Below are 7,644 nucleotides of genomic sequence, written 5' to 3' on the forward strand. Positions count from 1 at the left end.
TTCTAAAGGTCAATTGTACATGAGGGCTTATACTTTAAATAAGGTAGGAGCCACATAGGTCAGATCATATTCAAAGGTTTTGATTGCATGTCTTTGCTCGGCATTGGTCATAATGTGGTAGCACTCTTGCTCCCATTAGAGATAGAGAGCACACCATTTTCATAGAAAGGAATAGTCAGAGTTAGCTAATCATTTCATTTCTTCTAGTTCTTGGGTTGTTGCAGAGACTTTACTCTTGCTATAGGAGGTGAGCAACTACTATTTGAGTGCTTGCTCTTGAGAGATCTCGTTGGCAATTAGGTCATTGGTCACCTCAAGAAACTTGATGAACATGAATTCGTATTTCTCCCAAGTGCATGGCATGGAGAATACTTTCATTACCAATGGATCATTGAGAAGGCCTAAATCCAATTGTTTGTAGCTTTTAGTAAACATGGTGATGGTGGCATCCAAGTATCTAATGTAGGTATAGGGGGGTCTAAGGCCTATGAGAGATTGGGGTTTAGTTTGGATTGGCTAACTTAGCTATTGATTCCTACTTCATAGGCTATGATTAGTGGGGTGTCTATCATCCACTTGTGCCATGAGTTGGTTTTATGGCTTAATTGATATGCTATATTTTTCTTGTGGAGTTGTTAGAATAGCAAAAGTGTCAAGTTGAGTTAGTTTAGATGCAATGAACTGCGGTTTTGGTCGATAGACTTGTTGAGGCTTAATGGGTTTGGTTCCTTTTGGGTTAGTCCATTTCTCATACCAAGATGGCTTATAGTCTCATGGAGATGGGCTGGAATGCGACAACTGAGAGACATGCATGCCACTTATGCTCTTGGGTAACCAAATCTGATTGTTACTCACGTACTAGCCTTGAGCGCGCAATAGAGATTTAGGAACCCATTGTGGTTTATCATTAGTTGGCTTCCATAGTGCCACCTTGGTCTCCTAGGCCTAGATCATGAGGTTTTGGGATTATGAGTTTATGCGGGTTAGTTTCTAGGTGACCGCGATTGCTGTTTGGGTACCCATTTAAACTATTGCTTAGTGGCCTTGGGTGCATTTGCTAGTGGTTGTGGTGTCAGTTTCTTGTGGTGGGTTGGGATAAGTCACGACCCTCTCCTTAGGCTTGGCACAAATTGCTCTATTGGTGGTGTTGTGGCCTTCAATGGAGCCACATTGCCCTTGTTGAAAGCCATCACTATTCAAACATTGCCAATGGTAAGGTGAATATGCTATGAGTCGTAGTCGACATTGCAATGTGCTTGTTTCTTGAATACACATCCTAGCAGTGATTTCTTACTTGTAGCCTTGGTGTTAGGTGACACATAAAAGATCAGTGGTAGTCTTTTAGTCTCAATAGAGACCACCACCTTGCACTTTCCCAGCAGTGAACAAGATTGTCCCCTAAACAGATAGAGTTTAGCATTAGTAGGTTGCGATTGGGGCTAATCAATTAGGGTCCTATGATTATGTATAAGGATATTAAAGTCAACTCCCTCATCAATGAGTGCATAAAAGGCATGTGTCTTGTGGCCAGTGATGACCGATATGCGCAAGATTGCAAGTGCCACTACTTCCTCATCCTTATCCCCTCTATCTTAGTGATGATGGATACTCTTACATTCACAGGTGGATCTAGCATTTGAGGCTCCTACCGTGGGTGTGTTGGAGGGTAGTACGTTTTGAGGCAACCACCATTAAAGAAGCCTATGCTCTCTCCCTCTAGAGTCTTTAGCTCTATGTTACTCATTTTGATAAATGTTGTAGATCTTGAAAGGTTCCAATCCCTTTAACTTCTTCATCTTTTGCTTATGGCTCCTCACTGAGTACATGAGTACTAGATCGCCCTGCTCAAAGTTACATTTTTTGACATGTTTGTCAAACTAGCTCTTGTGTCTCGCCTTTTCGCAGATCAGTGCATTGGTTAAAAGAGGCATTCTAACTCCACCAAGTGTTTTGTACATGCTTCCTTTTCATCCCATCTCTCTTATACTACCACTGTCAGGCTTGGAATGGAAAAATCCACTAGCAAGTTTGCTTCACTCCCATAGGTTAGCTTGAATGGTATCTTCTCTATGACCATCTTCTAAACTATCCTATCAGCCCATAGTGCTACCATGAGCTTATTGTCTCAATCAGGCACAAGATAGAGTCTACCTTAGTCATGACATTTACTAGGATCTTATTCATAGATTCTGCATGACTATTAGCTTGAGGGTAATATAATGAGGATTTTCTATGGATGATCAAGAAGGTGGATAACAAATGGGAAATCATTCGGATAGTTCACTATATGTATACCCTCTAAATCATCTATATCATGTGCATTCAAGGCCTAATTATAAATATCCTTATCTATGAAAATTTTCCTTAATAAAACATAACCCTTTTCTATTCAATGTGTAAGTAACCCCTTTATATGGGACCCTTCTATATGTAAAAAATGTGTAAAGATGGTATTTTAAAAATCCCTTACATTGGACCCATGTGATACATACATATATTTATGACTGAACTCCCTGGGGGAAATCACTTCATTAATAAAGTGTGTGCCTTGATCACTAACTAGTTTGATGGGTTAGCCAAATTGCGAGATCACCTACTCCCAAAGGAACTTAGACATGATCCTAGTGTCATTCTTCCTGGTGGCCCATTGCCACAATTATGTACTTTGCCTATATGAGTATTATGCTACAAGACTAATCGGCCAAATGAAGTCGATTTTTCACTTTTCAAAGGGTTCTTGTGCGATTACTATGGTCAACTCCATCCTGTCCTTATGGATGGGGACTTTGGTTCTTTAGCACTCATTGCAATGCTTTATGAACTTAGATGTATCATAGAATAGGGTGGCCACCATAGTTGAGATTGCAACACCTTGTGTGCTATAGTATCTCTACTAAAGTGTCCTCCAACAATTCCACCATGCGCTTCAACAAGTACATCATGCATCCCATGCTCACACATGCATCTTCATAATAACCCATCCTGTCCTCTTAGTCTATAGAGCTGGTTGGCTATTAACTAATAGGGCTAAACCTTGAGGATAAGGTGCTTTAGCCTAACCCTCTCTATATGTCTCTAAGGCAATCCATTCTCTATAATTAAAACCATATAATCTACCCAATATGGTCTTAGGTCATGGCCCTGAACAAGTCTCTCTCACTGGACATTCTAAAAGGTGCACATCTTGTAGGTAGTCTATGATGCCCTTGTTAACAGCTTCTCCTTTGGATATGTGGGATATATAGTCTACTATGTAGTGTTGCTTACCCTTGCAAACAACCACATAGAAGTCAAACTCTAGAAGCAGAAGTAACCATCTAGCTATGTGTCTTATAGTGCAAGGTTTTTTTACTAAATAAAACAAAGCTTGATGGTCAATGACGAAGGTGAAGGGCATACCTAAAAGACAATGATGGAAATTATCCACTATGAACACCATAGCTAGGCCTTTCCCTCTCTGACATGGAGTGATTCATCTCTGTATCTGTGAGTTTTTTGCTAGTAAAGCTCACAAGATAATCAAGAATATGTTCACCAGGTTGGCATAAAATAGCTCATACAGTGAACTTTGATGCATCGATGTGCATATGGAAGGCTATGTTCCAATCTAGGGCTCATAGGATCGATGTGATTGTAAGAGCTTTCTTTAGTTCATCGTAAGCATGTTGGCATTTTGCAGTCCACTCATATGCAATCAGCAATTTGTAAAGGGATATAGGAATCAATACATAGTATAGAACAAATCATCGATAGTACCTTGTGTGTCCCAATAAGCATTGAACTCCCTTACAGTTCATGGGTGGTGATAAATTGACAATGACCCTGACTTTGAAGAAGTTAATAGCAATGCCATTCTTAGAAACCACGTTCCTTAGGATACATCCATGTTTTACCCAGTACTGGTACTTCAAGGGAAACAACGAGAGATTATATAGTATAGATCACTCAAAGACTGTGCGCAGTTTATCTAGATATTCCTTCCAACTAGAGTAGACACATAGATCATCAACGAATACCTCCAATTCTTGTCTAAGCATGTCTTTGAAGATGGCACACATGAGGCACTGGAAGGTCGTTGGTACATTCATAAACCCAAATAGTATGACTATGTAGGCAAATACGTCCCATTTGATCATAAATTCTATTTTATGTCTATCATTAGGATATATCTACACATAGTTGTAGCCTGAGAAGCTATCCAAAAAACTATAGATTTTCTTCCCTGCTACTCTTTCAAGCATGCACTCCTTGTAGGGTAGTGGATAGTTGTCACTCTTAGTCGCAGCATTCACCCTTTTATAATTCACACACACTCAAATCTTCCCATTCTTCTTTAGGACAATCACTATAGGTGACACCCAGTATGTGTGCTCAATTTTGTAGATATATTCGATCTTCAATAGTTTATGCATCTCCTCCTTAACGACGTGTGTATGCTTCTGATTCATTGGGTATGGTCACTGCTTAATTGGCATTACATCATGAGTCATATGGATGTTATAAGTCACGACCCTAAGATCTACTCCTTTTAATTTGTCTAAGGATCAAGCAAATACATCTATGTACTCTCATAGGAGAGCAAGGAGATCAGTCTCCTCTTGCTCAATTATTGAGACATTTGCAATCACACCTACTTTAGTCTCTTTGTAAGGAGCAATGAGGGCTCAGGACAAGAATCCCATAAGCACAGTAGGAGGATGTGCTACCTAGACTTTCCTATAAAGCATTGTACTTGCTTCGCTTGTACTTGCAAATGGTAGTTGTTGCTACATCTTCTCTTATACTTAAGCATGTAGTTCATTGATCTAATGCATATGGATACTTTCTCTCCTTCCATTACTTTTTATTTGAAGAACAAGTCCTAATTTCCTTTTTGTCTCATGCACTCTTCTTGATCTTGGACTAGACATTTGGTTTTAAACTACAATATCAATTGGTTTTATAACAATGGAATGTTGTTTATTTGGTTTAGCAATGCTACTATCTAGTACCAAGATTGAAATCTATTATAACCACACTTGGTACTATGTGAGATATTGGTTGTGAGTTGGGTCCCATTCTAATGCATGTTATATCTTCATTATCTCTATCTTTCTCAACTCATTATTTCTTTTGGCACTATAGGAATTAATTATTGGTGGCTAGACAAGAAATCACTAGCCATAGAGCTACTCAAGGATATAATTCTCATGGTAGGTAAGTAATAATATTTTATGTCAATATTGTACTCTTAAGAGAAGTGAAAATAGACAATAGAGGAGAGAGGCATAGAGACCAAGAGTACACACTCAAATGCAATGAAGACTTGAGCACACATATAGATAGGGCCAAATCATCATCGTCTTCTTTCACACAAAAGAACTGAGTCTACAATATGATAAAAGACTAATATGAAAGTACCACAGCATATGTACACACTGTCAATAAGTGTGAATCTACTATAAGAAAGAAGAGGTGTCATAATGAATGTGCCACAACCAAGGATGGACTATATGTGGGTGTAGTTTAACTATAGAATCACTAGTGTATCCTCATGTTAGTCACCCAACATGCCAGTGAATAATATGTTGCCACATCACCAAGGCACATAATGGATGCCAACTCATATAGAGCTCGACATCTCAACACTTCCCCTCGAGCTCAGTATGAGCTTGTGAACTCCAAGCATAGTTAGGAAGCATTGAAGCTTCTTAGCTCCCAAGGCCTTGGTGAAAATATCAACATCTCCATCCTCTATGCCCGCATAAACCAAGTTAATATCACACTTGCTTGGACCCACTCCCAAATGAAATGATATTGGACCTCTATGTGTTTGGTCTGCACATGATACATTGGATTCCTAGCCAATTGAATGCTACTAAGGTTATCACATTAGATGCCAACCTTCTTATCCACCTGCATTCCCAAATCACCAAGTGATTTGTGTAACCAAGCTACCTCACATATTGCAATTGTAGCACATCTGTACTCTACCTCTACATTAGACAAGGCAAGTGTTATTTGTTTCTTGTTGTTCCAAGTAACAATCACACTCCCAAAGAAAAATATAAGACCAATGGTAAATCTCCTATCTGAAATACTACCAGTCCATTTTGCATCTGTGTAAGCATGCAAATCTAATGGAGCAACTACATTGTAGAATAAGGCACAACCCAATGTAGACTTGATATAGCACAATGTGCACCAAACTGCATCCAAACATGGTTTCAGTGGAACTTCTATAAATTGACTCTAAAAGCCAACTGTGTAGTTTAGGTTTGGCCTAGTGATCATCAAATAGATAAGGCCATCTGTTGAGATATCGAGCTCCACTCGTGATATGCCAAGGTGACCCTTGTGCATTTATGTCACCGACTTGTTAGTTGTTTGTAGATGCGGTTGGTACACCGCCCATGAATAATAGCTAGATGACAGCTATCCTTATCTACTCTAGTTCGTGGCTCGGTTAGTATGCCACCTTAGTTAGTTGAGTTTGGTTTGAGACCCATATATAGGGTTCTTCTATTTCTTTGTACTAGAGTTCCTTTTGGCTTACACAACTAAGAAGAGGAAAATTGTTTTTAGCCTCCACCTGTGTGTGTATTCCCCCATTGTGCAAGCAAGAAAGCTACAAGTGAGACTCATTCCTTCTCTCCCACAATCTTGACATGGTATCAGAGCCTTGTTCGTGGTAAGGAGCTCAAGAAAGCAAGCCAAGTTCGCAGCGTTCTGGTAAGAGGACCAGTGTTGCTTTCATTTTTCTGTTTTGGGAGCAAGTCTCTGCAGGTAGCACAGCCAGGAAGTGCAAGAGTGCATTGTCTCAGGTTGAGACGCCCTTTGCAGTGAAGCAAGAGGGTAGTATATGCTCCATGTTTTTTTTATTTGGGGCCATTTTGGGGCCTGTTTTGGAGGCGGAAGTTTTCTGCACGCACTCATGAAAAGGCCCTATTTTATGCTGTGCAACCATTGTTCTATAGGTCGGTGAAAAGTTACTGTAGAAATTGCATCGTATGCTTGTGCGCAGAGACATTGAGAATTATAGAATCATCCTTGTTGCCTGTTGATACAAAATCGTCACTAGGAAGTGATTGTGTGGTCAAATACCACTTTCATCAGTTTTGCAGATTAGCCCTTGTGAGGCTGAAGCTGTGTTCTTTGCAGTGACAGAATTTTTTGCAGTGTTCTGTAATGGCGTCCGATTCTTTGTCACAGATTGTCATTGAAAAGCTTGACAAGAACAACTTCCAAGCATGGAAGTTTAGAATGACGAATATCCTTATGGGAAAAGGATATTGGGAATTCGTTGCAAGAAATGAAGAAGAACCAGTTCTTCCTGATGTTCCCAATCAACAGCAAATGCAGGCATTTAAAGCATGGCATGAGAGAGCCAAGAAAGTTATGTACTGGCTGTCTATCAGTATTTCAGACTCTATGATTGTTCATATTCAAGATGCAAGTACGCCAAAGGAGGCATGGGATACTTTGTCAAAAATGTATAGCACAAATACGCAAGCCAGGAAAATGCAGCTCAAGCAAGAGTTGCACAATGTGCAAAGAGAAAGTATGAGCATCAATGACTATCACATGAAGGTGAAGAAGATTGCAGATGCACTTGCTTCCATTGGGTCGCCAGTGGAAGATGATGATTTAGTTTCGGTGACCTTG

The sequence above is a fragment of the Lygodium microphyllum genome, chromosome 17, assembly GCF_053477565.2.
Source record: "Lygodium microphyllum isolate KBCC chromosome 17, Lygodium_microphyllum_v1.1.10, whole genome shotgun sequence".
Classification (NCBI taxonomy): Eukaryota; Viridiplantae; Streptophyta; class Polypodiopsida; order Schizaeales; family Lygodiaceae; genus Lygodium; species Lygodium microphyllum.